Consider the following 12,335-nt stretch of genomic DNA (forward strand, 5'->3'; position numbering starts at 1 on the left):
CCCAAATTAACAAATGCAAATTAGCTTCTCATTAAGTTTATGTCCCTCCTGTTAGGAAGCAGTAGAGACCATATGGACACATGTTAGGGCGATACAAATGACAACATATATTGCTCACGGGCCTCACCGGTCAAGATTAACAAGTGGATATTTTATTTCAATAGGTGTGGCAGGTGTAGAGAGTATTGTTGTAAATAGAGAATAGAAAACTGGTCTTTCAACACAGCACTTATACTGTAACCGTGGATAATTACGATTGAGATGATCACTTTGAAATAGATGCCAGAAGATGCTGTCAAATGCAGCAAATGTAAATGTCTATTTCCAATTTGTATAACTATAACTGTAAAATACAAACGGAAATAGAATGTCTTTTCAGCCAGTTACTCCACAAAGATCATTATCCTTTTGCTCCTACAGATCCCCAGTAGACTTAATACTCAATACTCAAGTTGTATTCCTCAACCAAATTCATTGCACAGCTAAAATCCACACACCTTCATCAGTAGCACAAGGTCTCGCCAAGCCGAGGTCCGTCTTACTGCACTTACCCATTATGAATACGTCAAAATGTTAATGCCCTCATAAAGAAGTCTTATGTGTCTCAGCCAGTGGTGGTGACCCCTGTCCTGAAACGGGGGGTGGGATATGGGGCAATATGGAGAGGGTCATTTTAATACACTGCCAGATTATGAAGTGGTGGTCCTTTGAAACAGTCAATTACACTTGTGCGCGGGAGGACGGCGATCTTAATTACCAGTTGGTTTTATATAGTATGTAAATAATAGGCTGCTGACATTCACATTCCATCACTGTGTCCTCACTGAGTGCCAAGCAAATTAGCCACGCCCCTGCTCTTCCCTGTGTGCTCCACTGAGTCCTGTGCATTCAGCTAACATTAGAATAACATCCAGTGCAAACATGGTTGAGGAAGGTGTTCTCTCTGGGAACAAGACACCCTGTTGAAACACATGCAAACATACAACAATGGGGAGGCAGGGTAGGCTAGTGGTTAGAGTGTTGGGCTAGTAACCGGAAGGTTGCAAGTTCAAATCCCTGAGCTGACAATCTGTCATTCTGCTCCTGAACAGGCAGTTAACCCACTGTTCCTAGGCCATCATTGAAAATAGGAATTTGTTATTAACTGACATGCCTAGTTAAAAAAATACAGTATAGTCTTCTTTCACTGTGGTGTTTGTGAATCACAGGTTGACTGTCATCCCTTTCCTAAATATAATGTCTTACATGGGCTGTTGGTTATTTTATATACTGTGTAGACCAGAGAGACTGCTGTCTATCACAGGTGAGTGTGTGAGCGATAATTACTGCCAGAGTATAAAACTAAGTTGAGTAAAACACTAGGAAACTTTGATGTGCTCAACATGTATTCCCCACATAGGATATGAGCCTCAAACTCTGAACAAACACCTCGTCACACATCTTTACTGGTTGAGTCAAGTTTTGAGTTTACTCCTGATTTAAAGTCACGTTTTATTAAATAGTCTTTATAAGTGGGGAAAACATTTTATTTGCCAATTCTCTGTAACCTTCGACTAAACGGATCCCTCTAAATGCTCAGTGCGTGTGGAATATCATGAGGTTTTAGAGCTATTTTTTTGTCATATTATGCCTCTTTACTTCAAAAGCCATCACAATAAATACAACCAGGAAGTCTTATTAAATTGAGAAGAAAATGTCCTGTAAAGCTTGAGTGCAACCCTGGCACTCCAAGTGCACTGCCTCATGAAGAGAAATACTTCAGCTGCTGGTCTGTAAACTACTTAGGGTGCATGAGTACATTATAATGGGCTGATTTTACTCTGGACTCGCCATACTGCCTCTAGTTTTTTAGAAAACTGTTATAATGCGATTAAAACATAAACCGAAGATGTATATTTGAAGTAAGAAGGGATCATTAAAACTATTGAAAATATAATCACAAACAACGATTAATTGTCAACAACCCTGACCTCGCCTTTTTTTTAACATTAGTTTTACACATCTACTCTATAGTGTAATACTGTTGAGTATTGATAAAAATCTGATATTATACAGCCTGTACTCTACAAGCACTTACTGTACTAAACCTCACAACTTCACAATGAATAACTGACTTTACCTTTGCTTGCAAGGTTTAAGATGAGTGACTACACTCTTGCTCTCCCTGTGGGCATGTGCACAGCTGTGAATCACTTCTGTTCAGCCCCTCTCCTGGGTCTGCTGTGTCGAGCATAGAGAACATAATCTTAGGCTGGCCCCCACTGTCAAAGGTCATCTGGGTTTAAAGTTCACACTTTACATCATGTATATGCTCTTAAATAAGCTCAGCCACTTGTGTCTTCGTAGTCTCATTTTTTGCCGTAATTTATCAGTCCAGAAAAATGTACAAATATCCCAGTAAAAATCCTTCTAGTGAGAGAGATATGAAAGTAATGCTGATACTCTTTGGACGGTTCCTCTGATTGAATTAATACTCCTCAAAGACCACCATGGCAACGCCATACTTTTTTTATTTGAGACAAGGTGGACAACATCATATGGGTATATGATTCTTCCACAGCCAGGTATGTCAGTAATGCCTATATATCTGTAGTAGGAATAACTCTTGACTGTGTGGAACTCCATAAAGAATGAACCATTTTAGCTGTGATTGAAGGAGGAACTGAAGCTGGGTCTTAACCCATATACCGTCTTGCATTAAGCCACGTCCCCATTGAGGTGTCAGCTCATAAGTCTCCCGCAACGGGATGGAGCAGCCAAATGATGGAGAAGACTTCTTCACTCCAGGGGATCTTGTTAAACTGCCATGCCCCCAGCCTTCTGTCCTAGTCTGGGCCTCAACCTCAGCCTGCATTACTCTTCCTTAATCATGACCACAGAATGACACACCAACATCCATTAAGCAACAAATGTATTTAGTTACAAACTTGTAAAAAGTTCTGGAGATAGGGTGTGTTCTGTTGTTCACTAAGTAGTCGTGTTCTATTTATTCAATGTTGAAACATGGCTGGAGATCACAGTGACTTGTAAAGTACTTTTATTATGTTTCAAAGGGCTCAAATATGTATGGAATAAAAAAAGCATGTCAATGTTAGTTTATGACAATAAATAAAGTTTTATTTAAATTTACAGTGAGCCTACTGTGTGTGTGTGTGTGTGTGTGTGTGTGTGTGTGTGTGTGTGTGTGTGTGTGTGTGTGTGTGTGTGTGTGTGTGTGTGTGTGTGTGTGTGTGTGTGTGTGTGTGTGTGTGTGATTCAGTGTAAAAGTGCAAAGTTTCTCGATACTGCTTTTCTCCACTATATTTTCCAGTGCAACAATGTTCCACATGTCAAATGTAAATACATTCATAGAATTCTCTCTGAAGTTGACTTGTATAACCAGAAGAATCTACAGATGTAAACTGCATAAAAGGTTCCCTCTACACTTCAGCTGGTAAAAGTATTTTTCTTGCTGCTTTTAGATGACAGGGAGCTGCTGTATTCAACATAGCACATATTATAATGTACATCTCTGACTTAACCAGCAATTATCCAATATACTTACACTTGCAAACTGTCTTTCCTTCATTCCTTGTAGGGTATGTGCTTATTTTGCCAGCAAACCAGAGAACCTCCTGATGAGGCTTCAGTGATATGCTCTATTACTCTCTCCAAGCGACCCTCGACTTTACCTCTCTGAAGAATGGAGCCTCTGATTTGGGGGCTGTTGATCCTAGGCTAGCTGGCTTTTGCTCCCTCTCTCACCTTCTCTCTCGCCCTGTTTTTTGTGTGGATCTGGATCCTGGTGCAGGGTCTTGGTAATATTACAACAATATATGAGATGGAAGAGGACGTTATAAGATGACAGATGTGGAGTGTGTCATTTGAGTTTTGGTCTCTTTCTCATCTCCTATAAATACATCTGTTTAATAGGGAGCTGTAATATGGGCGTTTATGCCTCTTCCTAAAGGGTCATATTATTATCACTCTATTAGTGGATCCAGTCTGAGTTTTCTGTTCGGAGACAGCAACGTCTGAGTGAGCTGCTGGTATGCCGGAGGGAGAAGCTCCAGAGATAGCTAGCTCTGAAAGGATAAAGGATATATAGGCCATCCTGGAGGGGCTCAGTGATGAGGAACCCGCGCCTGGAACAGGTAGTATTTAGTATTTTATTAGGATCCCCTTTAGCTGTTATTAGCTGTTGCCAAGGCAGCAGCTACTCTTCCTGTAAACAGTCTTCCTCCAGGTTCACACAGGCATCAGTAGGTACATAAAACACCAGGCTGACATCCCCTGTCCATCTTTCAGCCCCCATCCCTGTTCCATTGGCATGGATGTGTTATGGGGATGTGATGTGCCACAATGTCTTTACCATTGTGTTTTTGTCACTAATAATGCAAACTGACTTTGTGTGTAGAAGGATGGTCTTTGGAAGGATCTACCCACTTCCTTGTTTTGTCAACGTCATGTCCATTCCCGCTCCCTCTCTCCGGCGCTCGACGTCACCAGTCTACTAACCACCGGTCCTGGCAACCCATCCTTACGCACACCTGGCAACCTTCATTACGCACCCCTACGCCTCATTAGGCACACCTGGACTTCATCACCTCCCTGATTACTTCCCCAATATATAGCACGCCGTTGTTATAACCCCCCAGGCAATATTGTTTATGTTTCCATGTTTAGACGCTGTTCTTGTTTTGTATCGTTCAATGTTCTTCGTCATTAAACACACTAACTGCGCTTGCTTCCTGATTCCCTGCGCCTACGTTACAGTCAAGGATCTACCCACTTCCTTGTTTTGTCAAGGATCTATTCACTTCCTTCTCAGTTGTTGACTTCTTAGGGATAGCATGTAGATTTGTTGATAAAGTCTGTAAATAACTTTCTTCAAACAAGGATCAGGCCTGATTGATGACCTTCAGATTGATGATGTAGAGTTCAGTGTTTAATGACCTGTCAGATTGGAGGACAAATGGGGTCAAAGGTCTTCAGATTGAGATCAATGGAGTTCCTGGTTTGCTGGTGCCACTGTATGCATTTTTCCATTCCTCAGCAGTGATAAGCAATGTTTATTTATTTGTTTGGTGTGTTCTGTAATGTATTAGCATCAGAAGTGAAGTTTTGTTAGTTTTTCCCAGAGCAAAAAAAGCAACACATAACTGTATATCATCAAGTTTAGAGAGTGTGCAATGTAAAGAGTTTGGGGAGGTTAGAAAAAAAGGTCTGCAGTATATTTTAATGTCTTCATAATATCTGCAATCATTTAATGCTGTATAGAAAAACTACACGTTTATATTACATGTATCACACACCATAACATGTTGCGTGGCTCTTTTTTATTTGAGGTGGCAGGTAGCCTAGTGGTTAGAGAGTTGGGCCAGTAACTGAAAGGTTGCTAGCTCAAATCCCCAAGCTGACAAGGTAAACATGTTCTTAACTGACTTGCCTAGTTAAATAATGACACAGTAGGTTTGTGTTTAGACAGTGAACACAATGCCTCACAGCCACTGTCCAGGAAGGAGACAACATTACATTGGTAATGGGTGACGCTGCACCGCAACAACAAAAACTAATTCCACAGAGAAATGGCCACTGGTCAGGATGTCAAATCTGTCAATAACACAGAGAATATAGAAAATATGTTAGAACATAACATTATTCTGGAACATGTCTAACTTTCTGGAACATGTCTAATGTAATGTGTGATGCACATGATACATGGAACATATTGATGCGTTTTGGAGCTACTATACGTGATAAGGCCCTGTATTGAGGCTACTGTAGGCCTATGTGGTACCTGTGTAATACTCTACAGTGACCAGCCAGTGAACCCAGTGGCAGACTCAGATAGACCTTCTCATGTACTGTAACTGTGCTCTTCTTAGGTTTCCTGCCAAACGTTCTTGCCAGAAATGTCCTCTTGTTGAGTCCGACTCCCTAATAGCAGCTACTGCAGTATCTGCCTCATGGACAGGTGACAAGGGATGTTTAGGGAACAGAACGTAACCTTGAATGTGGCTTCCACATCACTACCTGTGTATATTACAACAACTCATGACTCACTCACCACCCAACAATGATCAAATTGAGATCATCAGGTGACACATCATTATCTCCCTGGTGAGTCAGAGGAATCAAAACATCAGCCAGGCAGTGGCATGATCAAAACAACCCAGCAGCACACCTTGTCCTTAGGTGATGATGTTTTCAATTTGAAACACTGTAACATTTGGATTTTTCTCAAAGCAATACGTTCTTTATTTATTATGAGCCGGGTTGGATCCCATCGCTGACACCAATCGTCTGACGTGTTCTTCACTTTTAGATTTCAGTACTGTGGATTTGGCAGAAGACAAGCACTGCTTTGTGATTTGTGGGCCTGGTATTTGATTCCTACTAAACTGATGCTGTGGCGTTCTTATACACAGAGATGGTATCTTTGAAGAAATGGGCCGACCAAACATAATTTCTTCTGTCTGTTGAACCCCAGCCAGGCTCTCTCCACTTTCTCCTCCCCATAAACCGCAGAGAGTAGAGACGGAACCATTTCAACTCAGAAGATTGATAGTGTGTTATTAGGATGTAGAACTCACATACTACATGGGACTTTCCTCTTTATCTATTGTAAATTACTTGTTGAGGAATACCTATGGGACATTTACGAAGAGACAATGTTCTGTGTAGACTGTTTATAAAGGTTGTTATAGGGAGCCATACGCAGTTATAACGGCTTATAGAAATTCATTTAATTCACTGAGAGACAGCTAAAAGGATATAATTCACTAAGAGACAGCTAAAGGGATGTAATTCACTAAGAGACAGCTAAAAGGATATAATTCACTAAGAGACAGCTAAAGGGATGTAATTCACTAAGAGACAGCTAAAGGGATGTAATTCACCAAGAGACAGCTAAAGGGATGTAATTCACTGAGAGACAGCTAAAGGGATGTAATTCACCAAGAGACAGCTAAAGGGATGTAATTCACCAAGAGACAGCTAAAGGGATGTAATTCACCAAGAGACAGCTAAAGGGATGTAATTCACTAAGAGACAGCTAAAGGGATGTAATTCACTAAGAGACAGCTAAAGGGATGTAATTCACTAAGAGACAGCTAAAGGGATGTAATTCACTAAGAGACAGCTAAAGGGATGTAATTCACTAAGAGACAGCTAAAGGGATGTAATTCACTAAGAGACAGCTAAAGGGATGTAATTCACTAAGAGACAGCTAAAGGGATGTAATTCACTAAGAGACAGCTAAAGGGATGTAATTCACTAAGAGACAGCTAAAGGGATGTAATTCACTAAGAGACAGCTAAAGGGATGTAATTCACTAAGAGACAGCTAAAGGGATGTAATTCACTAAGAGACAGCTAAAGGGATGTAATTCACCAAGAGACAGCTAAAGGGATGTAATTCACCAAGAGACAGCTAAAGGGATGTAATTCACTAAGAGACAGCTAAAGGGATGTAATTCACTGAGAGACAGCTAAAGGGATGTAATTCACTGAGAGACAGCTAAAGGGATGTAATTCACTAAGAGACAGTTAAAGGGATGTAATTCACTGAGAGACAGCTAAAGGGATGTAATTCACTGAGAGACAGCTGAAAGGATGTAATTCACTAAGAGACAGCTAAAGGGATGTAATTCACTGAGAGACAGCTAAAGGGATGTAATTCACTAAGAGACAGCGAAAGGGATGTAATTCACTGAGAGACAGCTGAAAGGATGTAATTCACTAAGAGACAGTTAAAGGGATGTAATTCACTATGGATGTTATTGAAGTGTTGTTTGTGTGACTGTACACAGGTACAGTAGACACGGTGTGAACTTGTTATATACACTCATAGTTCATACAAAAGTATTACCAAAATGACGCCTTATGAATCCTTAGCACTGCATTGCAACAACAACAAAAATGTTGGTATGTTTCTGTACTTTCCAGTCATAGTTTAGTGTAGTGTTTTTGACATGGATTCAAGGTCATCTGACTTGCAGCACACCAAGGCACATTAATTAATGGTGCTGCAGCTGGCGGTACCACTCTGGCTGATACGGTGCTTACTGCCTCATCTCTCCAAGTCTCCCTGTGTTTAGCTAATGTTGGACAGCTTCCCACATCCGCTCAAATAGCAGCATATTTCCTCATTCAGCCTTTTGAAGAGTTGCCAGTGTTTTAAAATACTCAAGTCTCACACAAGTTTTGGCCTTTGCCTTATCAACCTCACTGCCCAAATCCAACACCACCTGCACCTGTTATTCTAACATCAACCTCTTTCTGGTTGTAAATCAAACCCCCCAACGGAAAGCTACGCTATTATTTCTGACCAGACTTTGAGGCTCATCTGTAACTTTTCTGTGGAGTTGTCCCCAGTTTAGGCTTACTGTAATTTGCATTGTGTTGATAGAAACTTGAGTTAATGTTACTATTTATCCCCCTCTGAGGGGCTCATGTTGCTCCTCCAATATAATCTTAGTGAAAGGTTGTTACGTTTACAGCTGCAGCTACTATGTTTTTGTGTTTTGGTTCTAAACTTGTTATGTATTGAATTAAATGAATGCCAGTACAGCTGAAGAGATCGTGTAGTCAGTCCTATGTACCAGTTAGTTAACAATGGACATTGTGGAACACCAAGGCCACCAGCCCCCAAGGCCACCAGCCCACAAGGCCACCAGCCCCCAAGGCCACCAGCCCACAAGGCCACCAGCCCACAAGGCCACCAGCCCCCAAGGCCACCTGCCCCCAAGGCCACCAGCCCACAAGGCCACCAGCCCCCAAGGCCACCAGCCCACAAGGCCACCAAGCCCCCATGGCCACCTCATTCTTTTCATTACTTTGCAAACGACCTGTTCTATTACTTGCTATTGTTTATTTGGCTCTTTATTATTGATTATAAACTGGCTGGGTTGAGCCCTTAATGCTGATTGGCTGACAGCCGTGGTACATTTGCCATATACCACACCTCCTCGTGTAACAGTATAACTTTAAACCGTCCCCTCGCCCATACCCGGGCGCGAACCAGGGACCTTCTGCACACATCAACAACAGTCACCCTCGAAGCATCGTTACCCATCGCTCCACAAAAGCCGCGGCCCTTGCAGAGCAAGGGGAACTACTACTTCAAGGTCTCAGAGCAAGTGACGTAACCGATTGAAACGCTATTTAGCGCGCACCGCTAACTAAGCTAGCCGTTTCACATCCGTTACACTCACCCCCCTTTTGACCTTCCTCCTTTTTCCGCAGCAACCAGTAATCCGGGTCAACAGCATCAATGTAACAGTATAACTTTAAAACCGTCCCCTCGCCCATACCCGGGCGCGAACCAGGGACCTTCTGCACACATCAACAACAGTCACCCTCGAAGCATCGTTACCCATCGCTCCACAAAAGCCGCGGCCCTTGCAGAGCAAGGGGAACAACTACTTCAAGGTCTCAGAGCAAGTCACCGATTGAAACGCTATTTAGCGCGCACCGCTAACTAAGCTAGCCGTTTCACATCCATTACACTCGGGCCTTATTGCTTAAGTATAGTACTACATTGTTGAAGGAGCTAGCACACAAGCATTTTCATTGCACCTTTTATACCTGCTGTACATGACAAATAAAAATTGATTTGATTATTGTTATGAACTATGGTGGTGTCTGTATCAGTCATTACTATCCATACAGAGAGATGCTCCATATAGGCTCTCTCTGCTCTCCCCAACACCTGACTAGTGTTTGTGTTGTTGTGTCCGTGGCCAAGCTGCCAGCCAGCTGTGCTGCTGTGAACTGACCCCAGTAGTATCAACAGATAGTGCAGATGGGAGTGACCAGGTGCCTTAATGGCACCAGCTTCAACTACAGGGCCCGAACAAAAGAGGGCTTCATCCCTCTGCACTATCTTCCATTTATAGTTACTGTAGACTTTAAAGTCAGTGGAAATGGATGTAGAGCAGTAGACAGTTAGGGTAAGGCTAGTGGTGTGTGTGTGTGTGTGTGTGTGTGTGTGTGTGTGTGTGTGTGTGTGTGTGTGTGTGTGTGTGTGTGTGTGTGTGTGTGTGTGTGTGTGTGTGTGTGTGTGTGTGTGTGTGTGCGTGTGTGTGCGTGTGTGCGTGTGTGAGCGCGTGTGTGTGCGCGCGTATGTGTGTGCGCGCGAGTGTGTGTGTGTGTGTGCGCGTGCGTGTGTGTGAGAGTGTGAACAGAGGGACATTGTTTTGAAGCTGACTGAGGGGGATTTCAAAAGCAGTTCAGATACATTTAAGCAACTCAAAAGCTGATAAAGAAGACATGGTGATACATTTGACAAAAATGGTGTGTTAGTAGGACATCTGTACAGTTTGTTGCGGACTGCCCTCAACAGCAGTGTTCTGCACTCCATTGAAAATAGGCCATATTCTCTGCATGTATACGATACATTTTCGCTTCAAGTGCTGCCTGTTTGCTCAAGGCACCAGAAGTATATTCAGAAGTATATTCAAACTTCAGAGTCCTCTGCCATGGATGAAAAGCAGCATTTGTAATTTTCTATAAAGCCTGTCAGTGATTTAGACTACAGATGAATCAAATGACTGAAAGTCGACTGAAGCGATCAATTAGTGCAGAGAGCAAATGAAGTGGTTTGCTGTTCTACCTTGAAGTCCATTCTTTCTGCTGAACCTGCACGGTGTGGGAAAATAAAAAGATGGGTCAGCTGCAGTCTTGAGTAAAAGTCATGCATGTTTTATTTTAAGATAATTTGTTGTTTGTAGAGTAAAAATTCATTCAAATTGCCTCGGGAGCTATTACTCATCTCTGATATTTGTAAGAAATGCAGAATGCCTCAGAGTTCCTCTGGGATAGCTAAACCTTTACTATAGAGGAAAAGGGTGTATGTGTGTTAGACAAAAAGAGAGAGAGAAAGACTGCAACTTTGTGCCTCATTCAATCTTCGCTATCAAGATCTGTGGTATTTCTCAGTCCTTCCTATCAAACAACATCTAAAGAGGTATCATGATTGATCTGCCCATTCGTCAGAACACAGAGAACACAAAGAAAGAAATGTTCACAAAAATACAGTAGTTGCATTTATGTTGAAATAATACATATGTAGCTGGCAATCATATAAAGTATTAAATATCATAGTATTAATTAAGCTGTGAAATCATAAGGTACCGCGGACAAGGCTCTGCAGTACACCACTAGAATGAACAGCAGTCTGACTTGTCTTATAGCTCTGTCTTTATTTCCCCAGCCTGCTTCAGACTCAGCCCTCTCCAATCTCCAATTTCCAACTCCCCTGTTGATGGTAAGATAAAGGACTTTGACACAGTGACTCTTCCCAACATGACAGTCTTTTTTCTTTCTTGCTCTCTTCCCTGAGTTTAAGAGTTGAATCGTGGGTCAGCAGCTTTTAGCAGAACCCCAGACTAGAATTCCAGATGGTGAAGTCAGAAACTATCTCAGCTCATCAGTTTAACGAGAGCTGCTGCGTATATCCTCAGGCCAAAGCTTCCGGCCGCAACACGGCCCAAATGCTGAACAAATTGAGCATATCTTGTCTAATTGGTTACAGGATGGCCACTACGTACCCTACAAGGAAGATATAAGGAGGAAATGATGCAGAGTAGGTACTTCTGTTAGGGACCCCAAACTCTGACACGTCATCCTGCAGTATAGACCAAATGTCCATCTAGGCCTATGGCCGTTTGCTAGTGTATTGGACATTCATTTCTATGAAGAGAAAAGTTGACACCCTGTTATAAATGATCCGGGACATATTCCCTGCAAGAACATTTCTGGCAAGTACAGTAACAAATTGAGGCAGTTACTGAGAACAGAGCTGACAATGTTGCAATCAGTGGTGATGATTGGCTGCTTTGATGTCCATGTAAACTGAGATTGAGGTGGATGCCATGTTGAGTTCACTTTCTTCCATGTCTGCTGTTTGTGTCAGTGTTGCCATGAGCACTGAGGAGTTGGCAAGACCAGAAGCAGTATAGATAACCTTAAAAGCTGTCATATATCAAAAACAGTGGGACTGCTCAAGGACTACTCATGTGGTTAAATAGAACAACACATTGGGGTCTATTTGTAACATTTCCATTGGTAAAATACATCTTTCTTCATTAACATGCTTTGTTTCCCCCCATGTTGTTGGTCCAGCAATGAATGATTTAGCTATCGAAACTGACACCAAAAAATGAAAAATGAAAACATATATCACAAAAATGTGTCTTGTTATATGTCAGTCACTCAATTATCTGAAAATTAGCTGTGTCCATTTTTGGATTGTTAGTTCGTCTAGCCAGCCATCTAAATTTGTAGTAATCCGACACGGCACGCAGCTTTAAAACTCTATCTCTGCCTCATTGCAAAATCAGTAGAATTGCT

This window comes from Oncorhynchus keta, chromosome 17 (assembly GCF_023373465.1).
Source record: "Oncorhynchus keta strain PuntledgeMale-10-30-2019 chromosome 17, Oket_V2, whole genome shotgun sequence".
NCBI lineage: Eukaryota > Metazoa > Chordata > Actinopteri > Salmoniformes > Salmonidae > Oncorhynchus > Oncorhynchus keta.